The 22,230-nt window shown below is 40.2% G+C and overlaps 1 pseudogene; it reads left to right on the forward strand.

Annotated features, from left to right (window-relative positions):
• Nucleotides 1–22,230, forward strand: part of LOC147606517 (transmembrane 9 superfamily member 6 pseudogene) — a 71,876-nt pseudogene that overhangs the window by 49,228 nt on the left and 418 nt on the right.

Genomic DNA, 22,230 nt, shown 5'->3' on the forward strand with positions numbered 1-22,230 from the left:
AGGGGAGCCAACTCGGCCTCCCATAAATGCACCTCCTGAAATGCGGATAACAAGATCTTTGGAGAGGGTTGGTGAGGCAGGTAATAGGGGGCCCACACCAATTTGGGATGCATATGGACCACCTTACCAGAGAGACGAACCACTGAGAGTGAGAGGCCGTAGGCCTGATGATGAGTATTTAAGACAAGTAAGGCCATCAACTCTTCAGAAACTGGTAAAGAAGTACGAAGGGTCGGGAGATCCATATGACCTTGTAGCAGCATTTAGGCAAGCAGTTAGAGCTGAGCAAGTGACTGACAAGCATATGCAAATTGAAGGATTTGGGCTCACTCTTGAGGGGAAGGCCCTTGCTTGGTTTCAGGCACTAGAGGCTTTAGACAAATATTCTTTACGAGTTTTGGATTACGAGTTTTGGAAGAGAGATTCATTGCTGCTTTTTCCTTGATGGGGATTCAGCATGACACAGTAGCAAACATCTACTCTTTCAAGCAAGGCGAGACTGAGAATGTTAGAGACTGTGTAAATAGGATGAAGCAATACATTAATCGTTGCCCAGAAGATGAGAAGCCCACCCAGAGTCGATTAATTTCTCTCTTCTTAAAAGGACTCAAAAATTCAACACTACACACACATCTGTATGCAAAGAAGCATACAAATTTCAATGAGTGTTGCCATGATGCTATGGATTTCACAGATAACTTCAAATTCCAAGATGGTACTGGCCCTGAGGTGCAACCTAGAGATCACTGGGGTGATGACCAAAGTTCACGGTCTAGCGCACTAGTAAATCTAGACCAGATAGCTAACCTAGTACTAAGGAGATTGGGACAAACCTATTGCCCACCCATGCAGCCACAACAACAGCAGCAGGGAATGAGGAGTGTACTACCTACAGGTCCTCATCTTTGTGGAGCAGGTGGCAGTAACCATAAAACCGAAGAATGTAATACCTTTTCTCCTCTAGTCACAAACCAACCCACAAAGAAGTGGTGCCAGGCATGTGCTTGGAATTATACCCACACCACACAGGAATGTACTCGCATTGCAAGAATGAGACAAGAGCGTGAGCAGCAAAGGGGTGCAGGGGCTCCACAAATGCATAAACAGTATACTAATTTTGAACGTAAGCCACCGATGGCACAAGAGCACGCACGACCTGTACTTGGAGCTCAACCTCCTGCTCCTGGGACTGCTCTTGTGAGGTTTGTTGACTACGACAATTCAAATATGTGTAGAGACTTGGTAAACCCAAGCTATGTGGAGGAGGAATATGCATCATATTCATCCAAGGAAAATCTCTTTGAAAGTCCCGCATATCCAAGCCAAGCACTGGAGCCTCAACTGGGGGAGCAAAATTCTTTGATGTTGCTAGGCAGCTACCAACCTAGGACTCCAGGCCCCTCAGGTCAATGGCAGCAAAGGAAAATAGAAGCCAAACTAATGGGCCCCTGTAATGAGTGCGGAGAAGCCCATTGGGCTTGTGATTGTCCACATCGCCAAAGGCAAGCAACTCGATCCAATACAACAGTACCACAGTTTCCACCAATTGAAAGATATTGTCTAGGGTGTTGTGTAGAACACTTTCCAAAGGATTGTTTGCTGAAACCACATGAGGAAGGCACCTCTCAACCAAAGGTCTCACTCAACTTTGTAGAGGCAGTTCCATCGCCACCTTCATCAGAGAATGAGGATGTCGTGCCACTTAGAGTCATGACTAGATCACAGACACGAAATGCCGAAATGCAGACTGATGAGACACCTCAAACTAGGGATCTCGAACTAGGGATGCAAAGGCAAATCTAGTGGACAAGACCCTACATTCCAATAGAAAAGGACCACTTAGTCAAGGAGGAAAAAGAACCGCAACAAGCAAACTAAGAGTGCATTCACTCATTCCCAAGAAGTCTCTAAACAAAACATAAAGGATCAAGCTTTTACATCCCAAGAAGTGCATGAGGAGCATCAACCTCAACCTGGGCCTAGCGCTAAACAAGATGAGGCTATTACAACCGAGGATAGTTTAGGGGGTTCTGTTTTTGTGGATAAGGTGAACGAGACTCTAGATGCCATCATTGATGCTCATAGAAGTCGCATTGCAGCTTTATCTGAGCTACCCAAGAAGCTTCAAGAATACCCAAACCCTCGTGAGGAGAAGATCAATCTAGTTGTACATCAGCAACTCATTAGGGAAGCTCAATCAATACTTGAGGGCTCACCTCCACCTATCCCTCGGGGCCCCACTTCTCTTAAGCCAACATTAGAAACCATACCAGAAGTGTCATCAAGTTGGGAAATGAAAAGTGAGCTGATCTCACATAGCGAGAAGTCTACACCAATTGACACCCCATTGAAAGAAAGCATTTTGCCACCACCTAGTCTTGCCTTCCCATGCAATGATGAAGTTATTGATGCTAACGAGGACATGGCAAATGAGATGTGGGCAGCAGTTCATGAGAAAGTTAATGAGAATATGTCCTCTATTATTTCACCTCCATTCTCTGAAGTGGATTTTACCAGGGGCACAGAAAACAACTTTAGACGCCCAAGCACCCAGGAGGAAGTTCAAAGAATCATTTCTCCTAGAAGTAAGCATACAATGAAAACCTTACCATCTTATTTGGGAGAATATGAGAACTGTTCTCAAACCTTGAGGATACCCTGCATAGAAGGTTGACAAAGGAGATGGATATGGGTATCATGCAAGATATTTTGTCAGCACCAGTGGCTTGTACCTTACCTTTGCTTGATTTGATAAAGCTTTGACCAGAGTTGTGGAATGATATTGCCACATGTTTGTCAGAGTAGGTATTGCTACAAAAGGGTCACCATCAATGTGCTATACACCCTGAGACAAAGCATGTTATGCCAGTTCCTATCAACAAAGTAGGAAAATTTTGTGTGGATGATCAGGGAAATGCTACCCTCCCATTAGAAGTGCAAAAAGTAGCTTCAACTGCAATACTTGATAGTGGTGTAGGAGTGGGCATTGTGACAAGGTCCATTTGGAAAAAGTGGGGCAAACCAGCTATTAGGAGTATAAGGATGCGCTTGCAGCAGTAGCAGATGGAAGCTTAGAACATCCCATTGGGTTGCTAGAGAACATATTGGTCACCACATGTGGGATTGAATATGAGCACACATTTGCAGTAGTGGATTTTGGAAAGCATCCAAACTATGAAGTGACATTGGGTAGACCATTCATGCAACAATTTCAAATGATTCAAGATTGGGGATACAATTATTTGTACCTCCAACATGATTCTGTCATCACAAGGGTCAACCTAAAGAATCACTCATATCGTGATGTAACAAGGTCTCCAATAGATGAGTTTGATTCTGCTTCATCTGAGGGCTCAAGAGTCACATTGTCAGATGGGCAAGAAGATCTGTGGATGTGTGGAGCCTCATGTAAGGATTTCGACACTGAGAGACTTAAGGGTAATCGAAGTGTATCAGATGAGGCATACATTCCACAACCCTTCCCTGAGCACTTAATTGATTCCCTAGAATGGAGTCATGTCCTTGCAACATTATCGACATGTGCTTTACCTAAGACAATTCAATTTTGTGACTCAGATGGATATGACATTATTCCTATACGAATGATACAACCACGTGACCTTCTAGATGATTTGTACTATGGGGGTGCATCCACAGCACTGCATGTAGAGGAAGTCTCGGTGGAGGATTTAACACTCGAAACTGCTAATGATGCTGATAAGGAAGATGGATGGGACTCTGATTTTGATGATGATGTGATAATCCCGGAGGAAGAGTTAGGAAAGGCACGCCTACTCTTGAGAGGAAGGGAGGTTCAAGTAGAGATCCCTCTCAAAGCCGACCTAAACATAAATGCTGTAAGAGCCATAAGAGAATCTGTAAACAAGATGAGAGGAAACGATGTGAGAGAATACAAAAAGAAGACGAGGAGTTTAAGAATGAACACTATCGACCACCACCTCACTTCTCAGGAAAGAATGGATATCTATACTATGTCCAAGCACAAGATAGTATCAAAGACCAAGTAAAACGATCAGATGGATTCCAACCAGGAGAAAAGCTAAAAACTGTTAGCAAAAATTATAAAAAAACAAAGAAACCAAAACAAAAACTCAAGTCTCAAACAGATTCAAAAGAGAGTGTCGGAAGTGCAAAGATAAAGGTTGAACGAAAAACTCTGATGCAAGATTGCAAAAGAGAGCTCAAAACTGCATGGTCTTCAATTAGTGATGACTCAAGTGAACAAGAACAAGGTCTCAATGTTCCCCCGAACTTCACACAGTACACTCTTCAAGATCAGAAGATTGTTCTTCAACAGCCCATGCGACAAAAGCCAAGCATGCCAGGGGTTTCATATGATGGTCCAGAAGATGCAAAAAAATTTGATATTGTTGAGCCAGGAAAAGAGCCTCGCTATGTGTGGATTGCCACAGACTTGTCCTTAGATGAGGAGAAGTTATTAATTCAAACAATAAAGGAGTATCGCGATGTTTTTGCTTGGAGTTATAAAGACCTCAAAGGAGTTGATCAAGCATATGTCAGCATACAATTCCATTGCGAGAGGATGCAAAGCCTTCCAAGCAACGTCCTTATACTTATAATGAGAATTTTGCACGAAAGATAAAAGAAGAAATAGACAAGCTCTTAGAGGCAAAATTTATCTATGAGATTGAACACACTGAATGGGTCTCCCCTATTGTAGTGGTGCCCAATAAAAATGGAAAACTTTGAGTATGTGTAAACCTCAAGAAGGTAAATGCAGCTACTGTATGTGATCGTTACCCACTTCCAATCACGGATCATGTTTTGGAACGTGTTGCAGGGAAAAAGGCATATAGTTTCTTGGATGGATTCTCCGGTTACAATCAAGTGTCAATTGATCCGAAGGATCAACACAAGACATCCTTTGCTCTACTGAAGATGGCATCTTTGCCTATCGTGTTATGCCATTTGGTCTACTAACAAATGCACCTGCAACCTTTCAGTGGTTAATGAGTCATGTATTCAAGGAGTACCTTAGGCTATTTCTTGAGATCTTCATGGATGATTTCTGTGTTCACTCACAAGAGCGTGATGATCATATAGAACACCTCAGACTTGTGTTTCAAAAGTGTCAAGTTTATCGTATATGCTTGAATCCTGACAAGTGCAAATTCATGGTAAGACAAGGGAAGATTTTGGGCCATATTGTTTCTCGCAATGGTATTTCAGCCGATATGGATAAAATTGATGTCATTGTGTCATTACCTCAGCCTATGAACCCTAAAGGGGTACAAATACTCATGGGACATTGTGGCTATCATTGTCGATTCATCTACATGTACGCTGTACTAGCCAGACCATTATATGCTCTTCTTGTAAAGTTTAATTGGACTGACGAGTGTGAGGAAGCCTTTGAAAAGTTGAAGCAAGCATTAGTGTCTGCACCCATCTTACGGGCACTAGATTGGAACCAAATCTTTTATGTCCATATTGATGCTTCAAACTTTGCAATTGGATGTATTTTGGCTCAATCGGGAGAATATAATAAGGATTTCCCAATCTCATATGCTAGTCGATAGTTGAACAATGCTGAGAAGAATTATACCACCAGAACAGAAAGAGAAGGTTTGTCCATGATATATGCAGTGAAAAAGTTTTGCCATTACCTTTTGGCAAACAAATTTATATTTTTTGTGGACCATCAAGCACTGCTATATTTGGTGAATAAGCCTTGTGCAACTAGAAGGATTGTGAGGTGGTTTGTCATCCTTCTTGAGTTTGATTTTGAAGTGACAGTCCGAAAAGGAACAACTCATCTTAGGGCAGATCATTTGTCTCGAATCACCTCTGGAGAAGCTCCTGTGGGTGTGGATGATGATATGTTAGATTCAACACTTTTCCTTGTAGAGACAGCTCCTAAATGGTCTGAACCCATCTTAAAAATTTTGACAAGTGGGCAAATACAACTAGCGGGTCCTACTGTGGACCTATGGCGACCATTCAAGTTAATCTCAGGGAGATTATATGGTCAGGGTAATGATGGAGTGTTGCGGCTTATACCTAACCCTAACCAATATGAGGAGATCTTGGAATGGGAACATGAGGGTATTGGTGGAATCCATGCATCAGCTACTACTTGTGTGCGACGTATAACTCAGGATGGGAAATGGTGGCCTACCATGCATGCGGATGCTGAAAAATTTATTCGTAACTGTGCTTCATGTCAAATTCAACAACCAATTCATAATGTCATATTATTCCAAATTTCAACTACACCAAGTTGGAGTAAGTATATTGTGGACTATCTTTAGCATGGTCATACTGATCGAACCATTCCTAAATATCGAAAGCATGCTATTGAAGTTGGAGCGGCCAAATATATGCTGATAGAGGACCAACTCTATAAGAGGGACAAGGATGGCAACTTGCGCATGTGTTTATGTGAAGCTAACTACTTGAAAATCTTGACTCATGCACATGCAGGTGTTGGGGATGGACACTTTTCGGGCAATACCACAGCTAAGTTGATTAGGTGGTCTGGGCTTCGGTGGCCAACCTTACAAATGGATGCCGAAGAATATGTAAAACGTTGTGACGATTATCAAAGGACAAAACCTCCCATCACAAAGGACAATATGCCATTGCGGCCTATGTTAAGCACACGTGCTTTTGCCAAATGGGGTATTGATTTTGTCGGTCCCATTAAACCTCGAGCTCGTCACATGCATGCCGAATATATTATAGTCGCAACTGACTATTTGACCAAATGGGTAGAGGCAAAGGCTACAGTCAAAAATGATGCCAGAACCACAGCCAAGTTCTTGTATGAGTACGTGTTTACACGCTATGGCTTACCTATTGAAATCGTTAGTGATCAAGGTGTGCACTTTGTGAATGAGGTCATAGAGTTTTTACTTCAAGAATTTATGGTAATTCACAAGCGTTCTGCACCCTATCATCCCCAAACCAATGGTCAAGTTGAGAGTACTAACAAGATTCTCTGCACAGCACTCACAAAGATTGTTGAGGGACATAGGACCGATTGGGAGCAAAAGTTGCACTCAGTTCTTTGGGCATATAGAATAGCCTATAAAACATCTGTGGGCACAACCCGTTTGAGCTTGCTTTTGAGTTAGATGCAATTCTTCCCATTGAATTTCTTGTACCTACTCTACGAGTTGCTAAACAATTGGACTAGACTGGTCATGAGCTTTCTCAATGCATTGATGAATTGGAAAATCTTGATGAGACCCGCTTATTGGCGGTAATGGGGATGTATGCCGAGAAGAGGAGACAAAAGCAATGGTATGATCGAAATGTAACAACTGGCCGATTCAAAAAAGGGGACCTTGTGCTCTTGTACACACTTAAGAAGCATAAGCAAAAGCTCAAGAAACGTGGCCTAGGACCATTTGTGATTAATGAGCTTACTCCTAGTGGTGCAGTGCGTTTAGAGACACTAGAGGGTGAGCAAATGCCTAACTTCATTAATGGAAGTTGTCTCAAGAAATACAATGAACCATTAACTGAAACCATGCTTCAACAAATGCATGCTACCCACACACGGAAAGAAGCACATGACCTACTTAAACGTGAGGCTCAAGAAGAAGCTAAAGCTAGAGTTGCAAAAGCCAAGGAGCGTCGCAAGGCTTCTGTGTTGACCTTACAGTTGGCTACTGATGAACAATATGTTGATCCTTTCAATATTCATGTGTGTCTTCATCTTCATGAGACTACCTACATTGTCATTACCTTAATTGACTTTGGTGCAGATTATAATGTTCTCTCATTTGACACATGGGTAGCCTTGGGACAACCAACACTTGTGCACATTCCTATTGACTTACGAAGCTTCTCAGGTGAAGATAACCCTATAGAGAAAAAATGTGTCATTATGATGTCCATTCAGGATCACCAGATGTCAGTTCCCTTTTATGTAGCTAGTAAGTCCAAGGCAGTGGTAGAGGTTGTTCTTGGTTGATCATGGTTAAGTGCTACCAATTGTTCATTAGATTGGAAGAATAGACAATATAAATTGCAAATTGATTCTGATTGCATCTTGGGATCTGCTACTCCACGAGTTTTATCATGTCAAAAGGGTGGTAGTTTTACCTTACACAACCCAATTTCAACATCTGCTCTTCGAGCTCCAAGACAAATGATGTGGATAATCGATGAGTCCTCAAATGAGGACCATGGTTGGCATTTTCCAACTACTCTAGTCCCTTCTCAAAGAAGGCCAGGCAAGAAGGAATTGTCAATTTGGCTACCCAAAGATGCGTACAAACTTGTACCATCTAGCCTAGTTGCTAAACCTACTAAAAAGCATATCTTTTCCAAGCCTAAGCCTCAGATTGTTACTCATTGGGTCCCAAAGCATGTTCTTAAAGCACAAGCCTATTATGAGGGTGCAACAACACTTTGGCTTCCCAAATGCCATGGTTTGCTAGAGCCAGAAGAGTGTATCAATAAGATTCCAAAAGCCACTCTTGGTTTTTCATATCAGTGGTGGATGCAAAAGAAATCAACACAACCTCTTCAAGATAGGATAGGTGGTTGTAATAGCACCTACAAATCTACTTGTGTTGACCTTCCCCAAACATGTATTGAATCACCAGTTGTCCTAGCTTCTTCTTGTTACACACTTCCACCATTAACTTGTGTACCTAAGACAAATCCAAGTTTACATGAGTCTCCTTTGAGCATAGATTCTAGAACTTCACTGCCTAAATCCTCTTATCTTGCTCAAATTCCTCGACAATTGCTATCCTTCCCACCTCTTAAGAAGGATATACCCAAAACCAAAGGTAAGGCATTAACACTACAACTAAAGCTTTTTGGTAGATCAGTGTTTGAATAGTCTCCCTTTTACTAATGTGGTTCCTTATGCCTTTACAGGATTGTGTTCTTTTTTAGATGATCTTGTCTACATTGTTTTTGATAGGGATTGTAATGATGGATATGAGTGTATAAAGTTTGAAGTTTCTAAATTTCATTGTTCTATGCCCAGATACGTCCTGCTGGATACTTGGCGAGATACATGTCCACCATGCATTGACCCTGATAGTACTCAACCTGAACATCGCGGGGGTTATAGTGCTCCTCCTTTTCAAACTCATTCTAGGTACTTTTATGCTCCCTTAGGTGAAATTTGCTGTGGGCATCACTTTGTCACTTTATTCTATCAACAGCATCATCCATTTCCACATTGTCAAGAGTGTGCACAACTCGTATTAGGGAAAGCTTCACACATTTGTTGGCTATGCTGCTCTTACTTTCGATGACGATATGGCACGGGAATAATGAAACAAATTGTGGGAATTACACCCCAGCGCCAGAACCTTCTTGATGTGAGAGTACCAGACCGAGGACCAAATCAACGTAGATTACCTAAGGAGGTTCAAGCACAACAATGGAGGGATACATGCATAAATGACTTGCACCCACCTATCTTGCAAGCCCTTCTTCCCCCATCCTCAACATGTCAATTTTGGATCACTATGAGCAACTACATTGAGCAATTCCAAAATTGGCATTGTCTGGTTAACCTTCCCATAGAAACAATGCCATATTTTAGCGAGAAAGCACTCCTTCCTCTACCACCTTCTCCAGAGGCCCGCTTTTGTACAGGGTTGTCCTTGCATCCTGAAGTGATTGATACAATATTACCAGCAGAAGTGGACACGGATCCACCGCTAGTGCAAAGATAAGCTCATCAACTCCACAATAAGATCAACAAGCCAGGGCACTTTTCTCCCACTCGGTTTTTCCCCTCGGCTATATTCGGTGATTGGCACCAATAACAAATTTTATTCTTTTCTTTTCTTGTTTGTTAATAAGACATTTTGCAGAGATCTCAGCTAAACAAGAGCATACAAACACGGTCCAACAGTCCACCTACCGTGCACATAAATTAGGAAGGGAGGAGACATGCAATGCCTACAAAGAGCAAAAGAAGCAATCTACACATCAGCAATGCATCAAGACAAATGCACCACATCAACGAGCACTACAACAGGTGTATTCAAATCATAATCTTTTGTTCTTTATGTGCTTTTCACTTTTGCATATATTGTTTGCATGTTCACACACAGTTGGCTGGTTTAAGTTTTAAATTAGTTGTTACTATGTGGCAAGTGATTTCTAGATTCTTAGAGGACTTAGTAGAAGGTATTTCTATTTGAAGATGGTGTAAGACATATACCAACGGAGTATGCCAAGTTCTTATGCTCTAGAAGTATATTTGTTATCCCTAGTGGTAGCTACCTCTTAGGTATGGACTAGGTGCTACGATAAACAAAAATTTATGAAACACATGCCCTAGAAATATATAGAAGTAAATTGAGACATGATGTGTCTACAGCCATGTGAGATGCTTAGTAGGACCTTGGGTTGTTTTAGCACCTTCGGGCCGATGCCTTGGTTTCCATGGGGTGAACACTGACGTCTAAAAGATTAAGAAGAAGACCTACAAGGACTCTATCACCTTGATAGATGCTGGTAGGACTCTTGGGTACATTATGGGCCCTCGAGACCGATGCCCTCATCTTCATGGGGTACTCCTTATGTCAAAAAGAAAGAAAAGGGTCTGTCGCCCTTGAGATACTTAGCGGCCTTTAGATTCTCTTGGCGGAGGTCTCTTGGCCATTGCTTGGGTCTCATGGGGATGAAACCTTCCTCTTTATTATCAAGCTAAGAATAATAATTCTCTTTAATATTTTGCTCTTTACAAAAAAAAAAGAAGAAGAAAAAAAGAAAGAAAGAAAGGTCCAATCAGCATGGCTTATATTTAGGAGTAGGGTTGCCACTTAGGAATAGCTTAAACACTTGTAGGACATTGAGAATGCGGTCATAACCTATAGTGTATAAACACATTTGCCTTTGCATAGCACTATCTACCACTTAGTCTCACTTTGACTAGTCTTTACTCGCTTCTTTTAGCACTCTTTAAAACTCTAATCGGCCTTTCACTTGCATGCTCACGTGTGAGATTGTCATTGCTATTTTTTTTTCAATAAAAGGCTTTACTTGTCTTCCATTTTTTTTTGCAGCTTTTGTTTCTACCGCCCCCGAGGACGTGCACGATTTAGGAAGGGGGGAATGTTCCACGGGAACACTCACAGGAACACGGATTATGGAAGGAGACCGGAAGCAATTAATGCGAGCGAGCGGGATTGTAGCCATGGGAACATAAAGACGCACATAATTTTTCCATATTTTTGTGCCGAAGTGCAATGTAAATCATTTTAGGCCAATGTGGGTTCTAAATGAGAGTTCTAAGTGTATTAAGCAAGGCTCACTTATGGGGTTGTCCGCCCATGTGTGAAAGAGGCCTAGGATTAGGGTTAGTGACATCTCTACAAAAGAGATGTTAGCTAAAGAAAGGGGACTTTTTTTGGCCATTCTCATAAGCTATTGAGTGAAGCTCTTGAGCTCTCAAGCTATGGCAACTCTCTAACTCTCTCCATTGTACTCTAATGAGCATGAAGCTCCAATGAGTATAGCTCCACTTCTTTCTCTTAATCTATTTTAGCATCATTGAAGTAGATTAATCTATGATTAGTTGAATGCTTCTTTCTTTCTCTTGTGTATGCATGCTTGTAGTATGTGTGTGTGTAGTCTCCATTGATGCAAGCTCTTGCCCACTTCATTGGCAATGAGTTATTCATGGATAGACTCTCTCTATGAGCTTGTGGGTTTGTGAATGTTACATTCTATGCTTGCTTAAGCTTGTGGGTTAGTAGATGCACACTTATGGGTTTGTTGGCATTAGGGAAAGCTAAGATTTAATCAATGTTTGAATGGGATTAAGAGATTGCCATGCATTGCTTGTTCTCTTGATTAGTGTAGTGGATTTAAGGGATTGAGAGATTGATTGAGGTGTTGAATGGTTGAATCGTCAAGTGGTGGTTCGTGTCATTAGGACCTCAATGGAGTCTTCTTGGGCCCTTTTATTTGGCAGTTTAAGGGAGTCAAACATTTTCTCTTAAGAAGAAACGTTTTCTAATTTAAAGCTTCAAAACGGCTACTTTATTCGAATTTGAATTTTGGAGGGAAAACGGAATTTAAAATCTAGCGAATAAAACCATATCATGTAACATATCTATGGAAAGCTCTTGATGCGTGGATCAGGGATCTGTAATCTTCGCTCAAATCGGAGCTTGTATGTAGAAGTTATGGAGGTTCAAAAATTGTAAAATTGCCCCCCTTTTTTGGGGAAAAAAGTGCACCCTTTGACCACTCTTACACCTCTCTTAATCACCAATGGTTTTTGCTTACATGGCGGGCTCCTATTTGTCAAAAAGTTAAACGTTTCCATAACCTCATGGCAAATTAAAGGGCCCAAAAAGACTCCATTGAGTTCCTAATGATGTGAGCTCTCCCGCAAGGGATAAGCCTTAATGCACTAATCGGGTCGAGTCCTCGGATTGACATTGTGTTTCTCAACACATTTGTTGATCGGTAGTACTCTATGACACTATATTGCATGGTAGAGAGAACCGCTCTTCAGCTTCCTATACATAAGAATTTTAAGTATTTATGTTTTTTCTTGGAGAGATGGCAAATAACTTGAGGTGTGATGTTATACGTGAAGGAGGAGTCGATATCCCAACAATATTTGTAAGTATATATTAGCCTCAAATTATATCTTATCTTTTAATTAAAGAAGGTTATCTTAAATAACAAGTTTCTAAAATATTCACTTGTTTGTAGAACTAAAGCTTGAAGCAGTGGACCACCCCCTATGCAAGAGGAATATGATTTTGCATTACAACGGGGTTTGCAAGATCTATTTGATAGGGTGCAAGATGAAGGATGGATTATTATTATTGGAGGAGATGCTTGGCAAGCATGGCAAGTAAGTACATTCCTTAATCTTAAACCTCTTTTTTTTACAAAATTGATTCTCACTTGTGTTAGTTTTATTATGTTTTAGAATCATATAACTCGAAATGGTGGTGCCAATGTCCATGCCAATAGCAATGGAAATGTGAGAAGTAAAGGGGTTGGAGCTGCAAGGAACAATACCAATCGGACAACATGAGTTCTAGATGTCCCCTAGCTACATAGGTATTTATTACGCTTTATCTTGTATATGAGTTTTTTGGAAACATAGACTTATGTAATCCACCAACTATTGTTATTGAATTTTGACATTCCTAAAACCCTGGTTTGCAAATGTCTTTTATTTTTGGTATTTGTAAGTTTTACATTACACTTGTCCATGATGATGTGAAGTTATGTTAGTTTTACTATGTCAAAAAAAGAGTCGGGGCAGACTGGGGAGTCTTGTGCAGACTCTCCAATCTCTCTCAGATTGTTTTATTATGTAGTAGGTTCGCTGTTGAGCAGCGAAAAATCGTTGCTAGTTTTGATGTTGAGCAACGAACCTGCACGGCAAAAATAGCAGTGTGTTTAGGAGCGATATAGGCCCGACATCTCCGCACCCTTCTAGTTATAAAAGCGTTGCAATTTTTGCTGCTAAACCCTCATTCTATTGTAGTGTGGGAAACTCGATGTCTTTGGGTAGAAAGAGTGCAATTCCTCCCTAAAAACTACTTCATATTTATGTTCAATGAGGAGATAGCTTGGACAATCTTTAACTAGCCCTCTTCCTTTTTCAGATGGTACTCAAAATTCTTTCAAGAAAGTCCAAAGCCAACTAAGTTCCCTATCTGAGTAGATCTCCCCTTTCTCTACTTCCATCTCTCACCCTTCCTTAAGAGTCTTATAGAACCTCTTGGTAGATACTCGACCCATGGTAGAGATTAAACCATAGTGGAACACACAAGCCTTAGTAGTGGAGATATATCTGGCCAAAAACCATGTTGATTGAATCTTGAGAGATTTTATTTTCTCTTAAGAAATCATATAAAAGAACCTCCCTCTAATGCTTTCTTTCTAGCAAACTTACAACATTAATGATGGAAGTATGAGACCCCTCTCCCCCAAATATTGATAAATAGGATGATGAAGAAGAGGTTATGGAGAAGAAGTTAGAGGTTATAGATTTTAAAAAGAGGGATATCTTTATTGGTGATGTCTAAACTAGTCAAGCTTGAGAAGATCCTATTCTAAATTAGAGCCCTTTCTCAAAGGCTTTAGACGTGACTAAAGGCAAAGCATCCTTGGATACCTACATGAACGAATGCTAGTACCTTAGCAGTAGAAGGCAATCTCAGGTTGGATATATGGAATCCTAACCACACTCGAGAAGAATCTCTCGCAAACAAAGACTCAAAGCCCCTCCAAAACTCAAAGAAAATGAGTCAAGTAAAAATAAACTCCTATAACACGAAAGGCATTAGGAAAAACATGGACTAAAAAATGGGCCCTATAAGGGCTCTCTGTTTGCTCCGTGAATCAAGGAAAAGTGCAAAAACAACTATAAAATATTAGCTCTCTCTCTCTTTTAGGATCTAAAAGATCATGTTTTTGTTATATTATAATAGATTCACCTATTTTTTAAGATTGGGACTAGATTTTAAAGATAACAAAAAGTATTTTCTATTTGAACTCAAAACGTGTAGCTTGTTGATGTGACTCTCTTGATTAACCTCGTGGCTTTTTCCTTTAAAATTCCATCAAATTTGACGGATTTAAGCTCTTGACTGACTATATTAACAAAAGTTTCCCTCGTTTTGTTCATTTCTTGTTTATTTTCTTTTTAATTCATGGCTCACACAAAGTAAACCCTATGTAGGGTGTGACTTGCAAAAGAGATTAAGCCTATCTCGTTACCGGTGCTAAATTAGTTAAATTGGAAGAAGAGTTTGATTTCCCTACATTACATATGAAGGGTATTCATAAAGTTTGTTTGCTAAGTCGGCATAGGGTGATGTGTACTATAATTGAGGTTTTGGAGCTTTTGCTAGAATTTCTCAAGGTTGAGAATTTTGCTCTTTTTTAGAGAGTATGCACATTTGAGTTCATATATAGTTTGCACTTTCTTTGCGACTTTCTAGAGCATGTTACACACTTGAGTCTTGCTATTCAAAATGATTTTGTTGATGTCACGGTAGTTTCTAGTTTGGTAAGTACAACAATTGGTGCTATGGAACTCAAATATAGTGTGGATCCTTTGACTGACATGAATGCATGGCAGTATGATAAAACAAGGGTTTTCCTTTGATCCCCAAGTATGGATACAATGGTCAACTTGCGGCACGTAGAGCATCCATCAAAGGTGATCATTTCATAGAGGAGTTAAAATTGAGAGGTGTGCCATAGGTTCTGACCTTGTAATTGCAATAGGGTTTCAAAAAGAGTATTGGACATTGCTAATAGATTCCTTAAAGCAAAGATTTGTAGACAATGTGGTCTTGGCCAACTTGTTTATGTTATGCATGGCCAAAAGAGACAGTCAGTGGAGAAATGCGTGTAAACCTTGTGGATGAGAGATGCATAAAAAAGGAATTTCAAAGTGCAAGCAGATTTGGATTAGAAAAAACTCCCTTTGCGTGAAACTTGGACATGCATAGGTTGGAATACTTTTCTTAAGGAAAAACATGCAAACTTATTGTTCTTGAGTCAAATTGCCATAATCGAGAGTGTGCTGTAGTACGATAATTTGTGAAAGGGGTTTTTCGACACAAAGTAACATCAAAATGTGTTGAAGAAAAAAACTTTAGATGAGTAGTTTGGAATCATTGTTGCATATATCAATTGAAGGTCCAAATGTGGAATATTTTAATGTTGTTCAAGCTATGGAGGCATGGAAGGATGCCTCCATACAAATTTTTTGAATGTTTATTTTTTGAAATGCAAAGCGATGTTAGATATTTAAAAATAAGTTTTAAAAATGGTTGATACTCAAATGACATTTTTTTTTAAGTGTGAGATTTTGAAAAAGAGGTTTTGAATTATTCATCTAATTGAAAACCTTAGCATAGTTAAAACCAAAGGTTTTTGTATTGGTTGTAAAAAATGTTTTTCGTGAACAGTGTTCCATGTTCCAGTAACACCACATTTCTTAAGGAGCATCTAGGTCTCTGGAGGGGGGGTTTACCATCGTCCAGATTGGAAATTGCATTGAATCGGAGCTTTATTGTTTCAGTAAGGGCTGGCAGGCAGCCAAGAGCATGCGCGCGTACACGGCCACCATAAGAAAAGAACAAGGTACTCCTGAGGGGCTCTCTCTCTCGTCTCTTCTCTCACACTCACATAGACGCCAACTCCACCCAAGAGGGCGTATAGGGGAGTTCGATAGAGGGCTCTTGGGTTTGGTGCAGCACTATTCGCAAGAGGAGTTTCTGACATCTTTCATGTGTGTGTACTACTACTTTGTGCGCAGGAAGACAAGGGTATGATTGGGCACATTCCAGAGCCTGCGAAGGCCTACGATGAGGCAGCCCGCTTGATGAAAGGGCCACATGCCAACACCAACTTCCCTTTACTTTCCTCTTCCAGCTACAGTGCAGTGCAGTGCATCATCGTGCAGTGCATCCTCCATCAGTAACACCAAAACTGCAGCGACGTTGCAATTGCACGGCTATCCTAGATGACAAGGGCCCTCCTCAGAACTAGCAAAGGTATCATCAAAGCTGGTGAATGCAGCAGGAGAAGGAGCCCTTCTTAAGTCTTTGTCTTATACAAGGGCAACTTCCCACAACTTACCCTTTTAACTAATGGATGATACATCCATCATCATCAAGAAGTTTTTCACACACCCAATATATCATCTAGAAATTTCTCACACACCCGATATTTCCTCCTGTGCCCACAAAATCACTTTCATGAATCCGCTGTATTGTAACAAAGTATATTTTAGGATGCACATGTATTTGGGATCCGTTGGGTGTATGGGCTTAGGGTCATTTACATGTAGGATTACGGTACATGGGCCTTGCAACTATAAAAGGCATGTGCTCTAAGACAATTAGGCTAAGTTAATTAGATTAATTAGGCTAATCCAAGCTAATTAGATTAATTAAGCTAATCCAAGACTAATTAGATTAACTAGGCTAATCCAAGACTAATTAATTAATTAGGCTAATCCAAGCTAATTAAGCTAATCCAAGGCTAAGCTAGATGTTGCTTTCTTTCATTAGTATTAGAGTTGTTGGCTTAGATTAGGATAACAATCATTTTTTGATTGTTGTTAACTCAGTTTACACAATGCACTTTCTTGATCATGATAATTTTCAGAATTGATTTTACACAATTTTCAAGTTTGCTAATTTCTTGATTTGAGAAGATTAGCAATAAAATTTATGTTAATCATTTTTTAACTTGTATTAATCACTATTTTCAGAACCCTAATCCACTTTACTACGTGATTTCTTGAAGTTCTTGATCTCCTTGATCCTCAGTTTTTGAAATCTTCTTGATTTTCAAAGTTAAGATTTACATAAGTTTTAACAACCAGTTTTCAATGATCTCTTGCATTATCTTGCTTCGGGAGCATAGTTTTTTAGACATTAATCCTTAGAGCCCGTATTTCTTCAAGAGTGAAATCCTAGGTTGCCAAATCTTTGAGTTCTTGAAGGAATATTGTAAGAAGACGAGTGGTTGTGCAAAACTTTGCGCTGCAATTTTAAGAAAGTGTGCAGAATCTTGGTGTAGTTTCAAGAACTTTACAGAATTTAGTGTAAAAAATTCAAATTGTTGTGCGAGATTTGGTGTAGAAATTTTAGATTGCTGTGCAAGATTTGGTGCAGAAACTCATATTACTTTGCGAGTCTTCTAGGTTGCTGTGCACAAATTTCTGGTTCTTATGCAGTGTACAAGTTGATATGTAGATTTATGGGAGAAATTTACAGTTTTCAAAGGTTGTTGTACACATTTTTTTTTCAAAGAGTTTTGTGTGGAATAGTGAAGCAAAGATTTATGTGCAGATTGATGGAAACAGTTGTAAGCATCGAATCTCTACTCTCTCCTCTATCAATCTTGCTATCAAGGTATCACCAAACATATCTACTAGGAAAGCCTCCGTAGCCACCTACAAAGTATCCTTTTCTTGTGTTGTCCATCAGTATGGCAACTACCAATCTCCTTGTGCTGAGCCCAAAATTTGTGGTTTCCCCTTAACCTTAAGCTGTTAGGAATTTCTCATATGACTCTCAATAATGTTGCCTTAGGAATTAAGCTGTGTATTGTCTTTTGATAGTGCCTGATTTTCTGCAAGGCCACAGTACATGTCCTCCATCTCTATTTGTGGTGTCTTCGCTACGGTCAAGGCTGGGGATGAGGTTGATGTGAGGGCTTAGGTTGGGGCTCAGGTTCAGGCTAGGGGTGCACCGCATCTTCCAATTGGTGTGGGGCTTGGGTGAGGTATAAAGAATTAGGCTGGGCATGGTGAGAGGAGGTTCTAGCTTTTGAGTACACAATGGACTTGATTTCTTTAAAAGTGTGCAAAATGAACCTAATCCCATACACCTAACCCATCCCATATACATGTGCATCCTAAACTATACTTTGTTACAATATGGTGGATTCATGAAAGTGATTTTGTGGGCACCAGAGGAAATATTGGGTGTGTGAGAAAGTTCTAGATGATGTGTTGGGTGTAAAAAACTTCTAGATGATGGATGTATCATCCAGTAGTTAAAAGGGTAAGTTGTAGGTAGTTTCCCTAGTATAAGACAAAGACTTAAGAAGGGCTCCTCCTCCTACTTCATTCACTAGCTTTGATGATACCTTTGCTAGTGATGAGGACCCCTTGTATTTACTTGCCCCTTCTAGGATACCCGTGCAGTTGCAACGTTGCTACAGTGTTGCTCTTCTTGATGGAGACAGCAAGGATGCACTGCACTTATGGTGTACACACCCATGCAAGCCCACTCTCGGCTACCAGATATGAGGGGGCCGATTAGCCCTTACGTTGAGGTGAAATAATAAAGCTCCAATTCAATGCAATTCCCAATCTGGACAATGGTAAACCCTCGAGATACCTAGATTAAACTTAGAAATGTGGTGTTACTACATGAGTGAAAACCTTAGAATGTCTTTAAAAATGCTCCTTGCAAAATGTGATAAAATGAGGACATATTTTTTTGGGACCAATATATATATATATATATATATATATCAAAAAGCCTTGCATCATATCAGACTTACAACAGCTACTTTATCTTTCAAGCTACAAATCAAATCCCATCTATCATCCTCAGACACAAAAGTGGATTTCTCCCAAGACATCTGATAACTAAGAAGAATTTAGGCTTCAACCATAGCCTTAGTGGCGCATCCTATAGGTTCCTGTTTCTCCAACACATCCCCTTTTTTGGACCATATTTTGATTGTGGGTCTAGTGCCCACTGGGTTCTCACTAAAGGCAACAAAAGTGTAGTCTATTTTCTTCACCTTCTTGTACTTTCTCTTAGTTTTAGGTCCATACTTGGCTGGATTAGACTCCAACTTCAGTGTTACAAAGCCCTGAAAGCAAAAACACCACACAGTTAGGCAAAGGCAAGTATGAATGAAGGTCTCTCCTAGAGGAAAAGATCAAGTGATGGTTGCCTGTAGGGCTTGAATGATCTGAACCAGCTCCACCCCATTCAGCTTGTTAACTAAACATATGGACTAGCACATACATATACACTTATGCATCAACCCATTCACATCAATTCCTATGTCACAAGCCTTCTAAAATAGAGTACAACTCATGGAATCCCAAATCTCCCACAAACAACAAAACCTGACTTTATTAAAAATCAAATCAACATCTCCAACACTAGCTATCCATTTCCCTAATAAAGAGTCCCGCCATTGTCCTTGTACCCGTAAATTACTATAAATCCATTTCCCAATCTTGGTCCAAGCACTCCTAATGGTAGGGAAATCCCAAAATGCATGCTTTCCATCTTGCAAATCAGTCTTGCATCTAGGAAAACATCCACTAGTAAAAATTCCTCTATACCAACCTCGATCCTATAGGTAAGGCTCCCATGCACACTCTCTATAGAAAGACCTGAGAGGTTGTAGGCATTTTAGTCTCCCATGCCTTCCATTTCATTCTCTAGCAACTAGAACTCCAGCTCACTCTCCAAATTTTATTATAATAAATAACGGTGTAGAGGCCTCCTGAATCAAATGGAAAGCCTAAGAGTCACACGATCAAGGACATACACCATTATTTATTACAATAAATAATGGTGTAGAGGTCTCTGGGATGTTTCAATGCACCCCAAAAAAAATCCAGAGAGTGTTATTGGGTGCTGGAATGCTGGAACAACATTCAGGTACCAAATAGCACTCTTTGGATTTTTTTTTTTGCTCTCTGTTTGCCTGTATAGATGCGTCAACTCTGCAAAAAGTTGCGTGTATATACGCAGATACTCTGTGAAATACGCGTGTATAGACGCGTCAACTCTAGAAAAGTCGCATGTAATATGCGAAAACTCTGTGAAATACTTATGTATAAGCGCAGCTAAACTGACAAAACACGTGTATACACCCGTGTATCACCGCGTCTGACTAGTTCTATACACGCGCTTTTACACGCATGTCTCTGGCTGCGATGATACACGCGCTGATACACGGACCCGTTACTTTTTTTCCACAAGTCATTTTTAGCGGCTAGAAGCGCGGGTATGAGCCCGATCCCTTGTAGTGCTAGTAGATCTTCTATCTGAGATACTACCAGCCCAATCAGCATGTGTGTACCCATGTACACATATCTCTGTCCCACTTTCATAAAATAGTCCACAATGCAAAGTAGACCTCACATATCTCAGTATGCGTCTCAATGCATCCAAATGCAGCTTCCAAGGAACCTGCATAAACTGACTCACCAACCCAACAACATAGCCCAAATCTAGCCTGGTGATCATCATGTAGATCAAGCTTCCTACTATGCACCTATACATATTAGGATCCTCCAAAATCTCTCCTGAATCTGCACTCAACTTGCCATTCTGATCCAATGGCACTGAGATAGGCTTACAGCATATCATACCATACTTGGACAACGTGTCTAAGCCATACTGTCTTTGTAGTAATCCAATACCATGTGGTGACCTAATCACCTCAATACCCAAGAAATATCTGAGCTCCTCGAGAGCCTTCATCTCAAACTTCTATCTAAGCAAGATCTTTACATCAAATATCTCTCCATCATGGTCCCCCGTAATGATTAGGTCATCTACATAGATGACAACAAGCACAACTCCTCTATCACTGTTCTCACATACAGCGAGAAATCTGTATTGGCTACATGAAAGCCAATAGTGACAAGATATTTAAAAATCTTGTGGCGCTATAACTATGCCAATCTCTAGAATGGCTGTCACCAGGGATTTAATATTCACGTGATCACAAGATTTTTTGTGATAATAACACATGTGAACAAGTTATTCACATGTTCTCATATTACCGTTCACAAAATAACAGGTCACTTGCCATTTGGGAACCCCTTAAAAGCTTGGCTACACATGGGAATAAGCTATTCACATGTTCTCATGTTACCATCTTCACATAATAGCAGGTGAGTGGCCACCTAAGAAGATTTTTTATGCTTGACAAAGATAATTTTTTTAGGCCCTTATGAAAGCTTTGTGAATATAACATGTGATCACAAGATTTTTTGTGTTATTAACATGTTCACATGTTTTCGTTTACGTCAGTGAAATCCCTGGCTGTCACACACAGCCTGTCATCCCACTAGCTGCATATCACCCATGATCTCACCACCCATGCCAGTGGTGTAAGTGTGGGGCCTATCCCCCAAGCAGGTCATCGGTGTCCACCGCCTCACTAGATGAACTCGATATCTCAACATTCACGACGTTGCCTGATGGTTCTGTAGAGCGTATCATAGTCAATGCTGGTCTTGATGTTAGTTTCTTTGCCTTTTTATCTCATGAAAAAACATTGAAGACAACCTTCATATTTACTCATGTTGCCTTCACTCTCTTCTTTATCCTTAATGCGTTGATTTGGGGTGAAAAGTTTTCTAGAGCAGTGCCTTTTGGTACCATGTTTGCAGTGGTATTCTTGTGGTTTGGAATCTCTATACCATTGGTCTTTATTGAAAGTTATTTTGGGTATTAAAAATAGTTATTGAATATCTAGTAAGAACAAATAAGAATCCGAGATAAATTCCAGAGCAAGCTTGTTACATGTAGCTATCATATTACCATTTAGGGTCGTGTTCCATTGGAGCTCTTCTTCATCCTCACCTCAATATGGCCTAACCAATTCTTTTACATCTTTGGGTTCTTCTTCATTGTGTTTTTAATACTGATCATGACTTGTGAAGAGATTACGATTATGATTTGCTACTTCCATTAGTAGAGAACACACAAG

This window comes from Cibotium barometz, chromosome 57 (assembly GCF_041138505.1).
Source record: "Cibotium barometz isolate CiBa-2024 chromosome 57, ASM4113850v1, whole genome shotgun sequence".
In the NCBI taxonomy this organism is placed as follows: Eukaryota; Viridiplantae; Streptophyta; class Polypodiopsida; order Cyatheales; family Cibotiaceae; genus Cibotium; species Cibotium barometz.